Below are 9,723 nucleotides of genomic sequence, written 5' to 3' on the forward strand. Positions count from 1 at the left end.
TGCCTGAAGAAATTTATTCCAGCACTTTTGAAAATCGCGAAAATTTTCGCCAGAAATACAAAGGGGTTAACCTTCCTTTTTTTTTGACCAAAAAATTTGTCGTCTCAGAATTGATTCGTATGACTCTTTTCCGACCAATTGGACCCCAAGAAACTCAGAAAACGCAGCAAAAGGAGCGTGGGATCAACGGGAGAGAAGATACGAGGAAAAAAGCACCTGCTGAAAAATGTCGAAAATTCAGGTTTTCGTTTTTTGGCTGTAACTTTCGATGCGTTGATCGCGGCGTATTGGGACCGCGCCCAATCGACTTCTCTCGCAAAATTACGTCGGAATAGTGCCACAATTAATTTATTCCAGCACTTTTGAAAATCGCGAAAATTTTCGCCAAAAATACAAAGGGGTTAACCTTCCTTTTTTTTTGACCAAAAAATTTTTCGTCTCAGAATTGATTCGTATGACTCTTTTCCGACCAATTGGACCCCAAGGAACTCAGAAAACGCAGCAAAAGGAGCGTGGGATCAACGGGAGAGAAGATACGAGGAAAAAAGCACCTGCTGAAAAATGTCGAAAATTCAGGTTTTCGTTTTTTGGCTGCAACTTTCGATGCGTTGATCGCAGCGTATTGGGACTGCGCCCAATCAATTTCTCTCGCAAAATTACGTCGGAATAGTGCCTGAAAGAATTGATTCCAGCACTTTTCAGAATCGTAAAAATTTTCGCCATAATAACAAAGGGGTTAACCTTCCTTTTTTTTTGACCAAAAAATTTTTCGTCTCAGAATTGATTCGTATGACTCTTTCCCGACCAATTGGACCCCAAGGAACTCAGAAAACGCAGCAAAAGGAGCGTGGCATCCACGGAAGAGAAGATACGAGGAAAAAAGCACCTGCTGAAAAATGTCGAAAATTCAGGTTTTCGTTTTTTGGCTGTAACTTTCGATGCGTTGATCGCGGCGTATTGGGACCGCGCCCAATCGACTTCTCTCGCAAAATTACGTCGGAATAGTGCCACAATTAATTTATTCCAGCACTTTTGAAAATCGCGAAAATTTTCGCCAAAAATACAAAGGGGTTAACCTTCCTTTTTTTTTGACCAAAAAATTTTTCGTCTCAGAATTGATTCGTATGACTCTTTTCCGACCAATTGGACCCCAAGGAACTCAGAAAACGCAGCAAAAGGAGCGTGGGATCAACGGGAGAGAAGATACGAGGAAAAAAGCACCTGCTGAAAAATGTCGAAAATTCAGGTTTTCGTTTTTTGGCTGCAACTTTCGATGCGTTGATCGCAGCGTATTGGGACTGCGCCCAATCAATTTCTCTCGCAAAATTACGTCGGAATAGTGCCTGAAAGAATTGATTCCAGCACTTTTCAGAATCGTAAAAATTTTCGCCATAATAACAAAGGGGTTAACCTTCCTTTTTTTTTGACCAAAAAATTTTTCGTCTCAGAATTGATTCGTATGACTCTTTCCCGACCAATTGGACCCCAAGGAACTCAGAAAACGCAGCAAAAGGAGCGTGGCATCCACGGAAGAGAAGTTACGACGAAAAAAGCACCTGCTGAAAAATGTCGAAACACGGGTTCTCGTTTTTTGGCTGTAACTTTTGTTGCGTTGATCGCAGCGTATTAGGACTGCGCCCTATCAATTTCTCTCGCGAAATTACGTCGGAATAGTGCCTGAAGAAATTTATTCCAGCACTTTTGAAAATCGCGAAAATTTTCGCCAGAAATACAAAGGGGTTAACCTTCCTTTTTTTTTGACCAAAAAATTTTTCGTCTCAGAATTGATTCGTATGACTCCTTTCCGACCAATTGGACCCCAAGGAACTCAGAAAACGCAGCAAAAGGAGCGTGGCATCCACGGAAGAGAAGTTACGACGAAAAAAGCACCTGCTGAAAAATGTCGAAACACGGGTTCTCGTTTTTTGGCTGTAACTTTTGTTGCGTTGATCGCAGCGTATTAGGACTGCGCCCTATCAATTTCTCTCGCGAAATTACGTCGGAATAGTGCCTGAAGAAATTTATTCCAGCACTTTTGAAAATCGCGAAAATTTTCGCCAGAAATACAAAGGGGTTAACCTTCCTTTTTTTTTGACCAAAAAATTTTTCGTCTCAGAATTGATTCGTATGACTCCTTTCCGACCAATTGGACCCCAAGGAACTCAGAAAACGCAGCAAAAGGAGCGTGGGATCAACGGGAGAGAAGATACGAGGAAAAAAGCACCTGCTGAAAAATGTCGAAAATTCAGGTTTTCGTTTTTTGGCTGTAACTTTCGATGCGTTGATCGCGGCGTATTGGGACCGCGCCCTATCGATTTCTCTCGCGAAATTACGTCGGAATAGTGCCTGAAGAAATTTATTCCAGCACTTTTGAAAATCGCGAAAATTTTCGCCAGAAATACAAAGGGGTTAACCTTCCTTTTTTTTTGGCCAAAAAATTTTTCGTCTCAGAATTGATTCGTATGACTCCTTTCCGACCAATTGGACCCCAAGGAACTCAGAAAACGCAGCAAAAAGTTGTGGGATCAACGAAAGAGAAGTTACGACGAAAAAAGCACCTGCTGAAAAATGTCGAAACACGGGTTCTCGTTTTTTGGCTGTAACTTTTGTTGCGTTGATCGCAGCGTATTAGGACTGCGCCCTATCAATTTCTCTCGTGAAATTACGTCGGAATAGTGCCTGAAAGAATTTATTCCAGCACTTTTGAAAATCGCGAAAATTTTCACCAGAAATACAAAGGGGTTAACCTTCCTTTTTTTTTGACCAAAAAATTTTTCGTCTCAGAATTGATGCGTATGACTCTTTTCCGACCAATTGGACCCCAAGGAACTCAGAAAACGCAGCAAAAGGAGCGTGGGATCAACAGGAGAGAAGATACGAGAAAAAAAGCACCTGCTGAAAAATGTCGAAAATTCAGGTTTTCGTTTTTTGGCTGTAACTTTCGATGCGTTGATCGCGGCGTATTGGGACCGCGCCCAATCGACTTCTCTCGCAAAATTACGTCGGAATAGTGCCACAATTAATTTATTCCAGCACTTTTGAAAATCGCGAAAATTTTCGCCAAAAATACAAAGGGGTTAACCTTCCTTTTTTTTTGACCAAAAAATTTTTCGTCTCAGAATTGATTCGTATGACTCCTTTCCGACCAATTGGACCCCAAGGAACTCAGAAAACGCAGCAAAAAGAGCGTGGGATCAACGGGAGAGAAGATACGAGGAAAAAAGCACCTGCTGAAAAATGTCGAAAATTCAGGTTTTCGTTTTTTGGCTGTAACTTTTGTTGCGTTGATCGCAGCGTATTAGGACTGCGCCCTATCAATTTCTCTCGTGAAATTACGTCGGAATAGTGCCTGAAGAAATTTATTCCAGCACTTTTGAAAATCGCGAAAATTTTCGCCAGAAATACAAAGGGGTTAACCTTCCTTTTTTTTTGGCCAAAAAATTTTTCGTCTCAGAATTGATTCGTATGACTCCTTTCCGACCAATTGGACCCCAAGGAACTCAGAAAACGCAGCAAAAAGTGCGTGGGATCAACGAAAGAGAAGTTACGACGAAAAAAGCACCTGCTGAAAAATGTCGAAACACGGGTTCTCGTTTTTTGGCTGTAACTTTTGTTGCGTTGATCGCAGCGTATTAGGACTGCGCCCTATCAATTTCTCTCGTGAAATTACGTCGGAATAGTGCCTGAAAGAATTTATTCCAGCACTTTTGAAAATCGCGAAAATTTTCACCAGAAATACAAAGGGGTTAACCTTCCTTTTTTTTTGACCAAAAAATTTTTCGTCTCAGAATTGATGCGTATGACTCTTTTCCGACCAATTGGACCCCAAGGAACTCAGAAAACGCAGCAAAAGGAGCGTGGGATCAACAGGAGAGAAGATACGAGAAAAAAAGCACCTGCTGAAAAATGTCGAAAATTCAGGTTTTCGTTTTTTGGCTGTAACTTTCGATGCGTTGATCGCGGCGTATTGGGACCGCGCCCAATCGACTTCTCTCGCAAAATTACGTCGGAATAGTGCCACAATCAATTTATTCCAGCACTTTTGAAAATCGCGAAAATTTTCGCCAAAAATACAAAGGGGTTAACCTTTCTTTTTTTTTGACCAAAAAATTTTTCGTCTCAGAATTGATTCGTATGACTCCTTTCCGACCAGTTGGACCCCAAGGAACTCAGAAAACGCAGCAAAAGGAGCGTGGGATCAACGGGAGAGAAGATACGAGGAAAAAAGCACCTGCTGAGAAATGTCGAAACACGGGTTCTCGTTTTTTGGCTGTAACTTTTGTTGCGTTGCTCGCAGCGTATTAGGACTGCGCCCTATCGATTTCTCTCGCGAAATTACGTCGGAATAGTGCCACAATTAATTTATTCCAGCACTTTTGAAAATCGCGAAAATTTTCGCCAAAAATACAAAGGGGTTAACCTTCCTTTTTTTTTGACCAAAAAATTTTTCGTCTCAGAATTGATTCGTATGACTCTTTTCCGACCAATTGGACCCCAAGGAACTCAGAAAACGCAGCAAAAGGAGCGTGGGATCAACGGGAGAGAAGATACGAGGAAAAAAGCACCTGCTGAAAAATGTCGAAAATTCAGGTTTTCGTTTTTTGGCTGCAACTTTCGATGCGTTGATCGCAGCGTATTGGGACTGCGCCCAATCAATTTTTCTCGCAAAATTACGTCGGAATAGTGCCTGAAAGAATTGATTCCAGCACTTTTCAGAATCGTAAAAATTTTCGCCATAATAACAAAGGGGTTAACCTTCCTTTTTTTTTGACCAAAAAATTTTTCGTCTCAGAATTGATTCGTATGACTCTTTCCCGACCAATTGGACCCCAAGGAACTCAGAAAACGCAGCAAAAGGAGCGTGGCATCGACGGAAGAGAAGATACGAGGAAAAAAGCACCTGCTGAAAAATGTCGAAAATTCAGGTTTTCGTTTTTTGGCTGTAACTTTCGATGCGTTGATCGCGGCGTATTGGGACCGCGCCCAATCGACTTCCCTCCCAAAATTACGTCGGAATAGTGCCACAATTAATTTATTCCAGCACTTTTGAAAATCGCGAAAATATTCGCCAAAAATACAGAGGGGTTAACCTTCCTTTTTTTTTGACCAAAAAATTTTTCGTCTCAGAATTGATTCGTATGACTCCTTTCCGACCAATTGGACCCCAAGGAACTCAGAAAACGCAGCGAAAAGTGCGTGGGATCAACGAAAGAGAAGTTACGACGAAAAAAGCACCTGCTGAAAAATGTCGAAACACGGGTTTTCGTTTTTTGGCTGTAACTTTCGATGCGTTGATCGCGGCGTATTGGGACCGCGCCCAATCGACTTCTCTCGCAAAATTACGTCGGAATAGTGCCACAATTAATTTATTCCAGCACTTTTGAAAATCGCGAAAATTTTCGCCAAAAATACAAAGGGGTTAACCTTCCTTTTCTTTTGACCAAATAATTTTTCGTCTCAGAATTGATTCGTATGACTCTTTCCCGACCAATTGGACCCCAAGGAACTCAGAAAACGCAGCAAAAGGAGCGTGGCATCGACGGAAGAGAAGATACGAGGAAAAAAGCACCTGCTGAAAAATGTCGAAAATTCAGGTTTTCGTTTTTTGGCTGTAACTTTCGATGCGTTGATCGCGGCGTATTGGGACCGCGCCCAATCGACTTCTCTCCCAAAATTACGTCGGAATAGTGCCACAATTAATTTATTCCAGCACTTTTGAAAATCGCGAAAATATTCGCCAAAAATACAAAGGGGTTAACCTTCCTTTTTTTTTGACCAAAAAATTTTTCGTCTCAGAATTGATTCGTATGACTCCTTTCCGACCAATTGGACCCCAAGGAACTCAGAAAACGCAGCGAAAAGTGCGTGTGATCAACGAAAGAGAAGTTACGACGAAAAAAGCACCTGCTGAAAAATGTCGAAACACGGGTTTTCGTTTTTTGGCTGTAACTTTCGATGCGTTGATCGCGGCGTATTGGGACCGCGCCCAATCGACTTCTCTCGCAAAATTACGTCGGAATAGTGCCACAATTAATTTATTCCAGCACTTTTGAAAATCGCGAAAATTTTCGCCAAAAATACAAAGGGGTTAACCTTCCTTTTTTTTTGGCCAAAAAATTTTTCGTCTCAGAATTGATTCGTATGACTCCTTTCCGACCAATTGGACCCCAAGGAACTCAGAAAACGCAGCAAAAAGTGCGTGGGATCAACGAAAGAGAAGTTACGACGAAAAAAGCACCTGCTGAAAAATGTCGAAACACGGGTTCTCGTTTTTTGGCTGTAACTTTTGTTGCGTTGATCGCAGCGTATTAGGACTGCGCCCTATCAATTTCTCTCGTGAAATTACGTCGGAATAGTGCCTGAAAGAATTTATTCCAGCACTTTTGAAAATCGCGAAAATTTTCACCAGAAATACAAAGGGGTTAACCTTCCTTTTTTTTTGACCAAAAAATTTTTCGTCTCAGAATTGATGCGTATGACTCTTTTCCGACCAATTGGACCCTAAGGAACTCAGAAAACGCAGCAAAAGGAGCGTGGGATCAACAGGAGAGAAGATACGAGAAAAAAAGCACCTGCTGAAAAATGTCGAAAATTCAGGTTTTCGTTTTTTGGCTGTAACTTTCGATGCGTTGATCGCGGCGTATTGGGACCGCGCCCAATCGACTTCTCTCGCAAAATTACGTCGGAATAGTGCCACAATCAATTTATTCCAGCACTTTTGAAAATCGCGAAAATTTTCGCCAAAAATACAAAGGGGTTAACCTTTCTTTTTTTTTGACCAAAAAATTTTTCGTCTCAGAATTGATTCGTATGACTCCTTTCCGACCAATTGGACCCCAAGGAACTCAGAAAACGCAGCAAAAGGAGCGTGGGATCAACGGGAGAGAAGATACGAGGAAAAAAGCACCTGCTGAAAAATGTCGAAACACGGGTTCTCGTTTTTTGGCTGTAACTTTTGTTGCGTTGCTCGCAGCGTATTAGGACTGCGCCCTATCGATTTCTCTCGCGAAATTACGTCGGAATAGTGCCTGAAGAAATTTATTCCAGCACTTTTGAAAATCGCGAAAATTTTCGCCAGAAATACAAAGGGGTTAACCTTCCTTTTTTTTTGGCCAAAAAATTTTTCGTCTCAGAATTGATTCGTATGACTCCTTTCCGACCAATTGGACCCCAAGGAACTCAGAAAACGCAGCAAAAAGTGCGTGGGATCAACGAAAGAGAAGTTACGACGAAAAAAGCACCTGCTGAAAAATGTCGAAACACGGGTTCTCGTTTTTTGGCTGTAACTTTTGTTGCGTTGATCGCAGCGTATTAGGACTGCGCCCTATCAATTTCTCTCGTGAAATTACGTCGGAATAGTGCCTGAAAGAATTTATTCCAGCACTTTTGAAAATCGCGAAAATTTTCACCAGAAATACAAAGGGGTTAACCTTCCTTTTTTTTTGACCAAAAAATTTTGCGTCTCAGAATTGATGCGTATGACTCTTTTCCGACCAATTGGACCCCAAGGAACTCAGAAAACGCAGCAAAAGGAGCGTGGGATCAACAGGAGAGAAGATACGAGAAAAAAAGCACCTGCTGAAAAATGTCGAAAATTCAGGTTTTCGTTTTTTGGCTGTAACTTTCGATGCGTTGATCGCGGCGTATTGGGACCGCGCCCAATCGACTTCTCTCGCAAAATTACGTCGGAATAGTGCCACAATCAATTTATCCCAGCACTTTTGAAAATCGCGAAAATTTTCGCCAAAAATACAAAGGGGTTAACCTTTCTTTTTTTTTGACCAAAAAATTTTTCGTCTCAGAATTGATTCGTATGACTCCTTTCCGACCAGTTGGACCCCAAGGAACTCAGAAAACGCAGCAAAAGGAGCGTGGGATCAACGGGAGAGAAGATACGAGGAAAAAAGCACCTGCTGAAAAATGTCGAAACACGGGTTCTCGTTTTTTGGCTGTAACTTTTGTTGCGTTGCTCGCAGCGTATTAGGACTGCGCCCTATCGATTTCTCTCGCGAAATTACGTCGGAATAGTGCCACAATTTATTTATTCCAGCACTTTTGAAAATCGCGAAAATTTTCGCCAAAAATACAAAGGGGTTAACCTTCCTTTTTTTTTGACCAAAAAATTTTTCGTCTCAGAATTGATTCGTATGACTCTTTTCCGACCAATTGGACCCCAAGGAACTCAGAAAACGCAGCAAAAGGAGCGTGGGATCAACGGGAGAGAAGATACGAGGAAAAAAGCACCTGCTGAAAAATGTCGAAAATTCAGGTTTTCGTTTTTTGGCTGCAACTTTCGATGCGTTGATCGCAGCGTATTGGGACTGCGCCCAATCAATTTTTCTCGCAAAATTACGTCGGAATAGTGCCTGAAAGAATTGATTCCAGCACTTTTCAGAATCGTAAAAATTTTCGCCATAATAACAAAGGGGTTAACCTTCCTTTTTTTTTGACCAAAAAATTTTTCGTCTCAGAATTGATTCGTATGACTCTTTCCCGACCAATTGGACCCCAAGGAACTCAGAAAACGCAGCGAAAGGAGCGTGGCATCGACGGAAGAGAAGATACGAGGAAAAAAGCACCTGCTGAAAAATGTCGAAAATTCAGGTTTTCGTTTTTTGGCTGTAACTTTCGATGCGTTGATCGCGGCGTATTGGGACCGCGCCCAATCGACTTCTCTCCCAAAATTACGTCGGAATAGTGCCACAATTAATTTATTCCAGCACTTTTGAAAATCGCGAAAATATTCGCCAAAAATACAAAGGGGTTAACCTTCCTTTTTTTTTGACCAAAAAATTTTTCGTCTCAGAATTGATTCGTATGACTCCTTTCCGACCAATTGGACCCCAAGGAACTCAGAAAACGCAGCGAAAAGTGCGTGGGATCAACGAAAGAGAAGTTACGACGAAAAAAGCACCTGCTGAAAAATGTCGAAACACGGGTTTTCGTTTTTTGGCTGTAACTTTCGATGCGTTGATCGCGGCGTATTGGGACCGCGCCCAATCGACTTCTCTCGCAAAATTACGTCGGAATAGTGCCACAATTAATTTATTCCAGCACTTTTGAAAATCGCGAAAATTTTCGCCAAAAATACAAAGGGGTTAACCTTCCTTTTCTTTTGACCAAAAAATTTTTCGTCTCAGAATTGATTCGTATGACTCTTTCCCGACCAATTGGACCCCAAGGAACTCAGAAAACGCAGCAAAAGGAGCGTGGCATCGACGGAAGAGAAGATACGAGGAAAAAAGCACCTGCTGAAAAATGTCGAAAATTCAGGTTTTCGTTTTTTGGCTGTAACTTTCGATGCGTTGATCGCGGCGTATTGGGACCGCGCCCAATCGACTTCTCTCCCAAAATTACGTCGGAATAGTGCCACAATTAATTTATTCCAGCACTTTTGAAAATCGCGAAAATATTCGCCAAAAATACAAAGGGGTTAACCTTCCTTTTTTTTTGACCAAAAAATTTTTCGTCTCAGAATTGATTCGTATGACTCCTTTCCGACCAATTGGACCCCAAGGAACTCAGAAAACGCAGCGAAAAGTGCGTGTGATCAACGAAAGAGAAGTTACGACGAAAAAAGCACCTGCTGAAAAATGTCGAAACACGGGTTTTCGTTTTTTGGCTGTAACTTTCGATGCGTTGATCGCGGCGTATTGGGACCGCGCCCAATCGACTTCTCTCGCAAAATTACGTCGGAATAGTGCCACAATTAATTTATTCCAG

Source organism: Neodiprion fabricii, chromosome 1 (assembly GCF_021155785.1).
Source record: "Neodiprion fabricii isolate iyNeoFabr1 chromosome 1, iyNeoFabr1.1, whole genome shotgun sequence".
NCBI classification, from domain to species: Eukaryota; Metazoa; Arthropoda; class Insecta; order Hymenoptera; family Diprionidae; genus Neodiprion; species Neodiprion fabricii.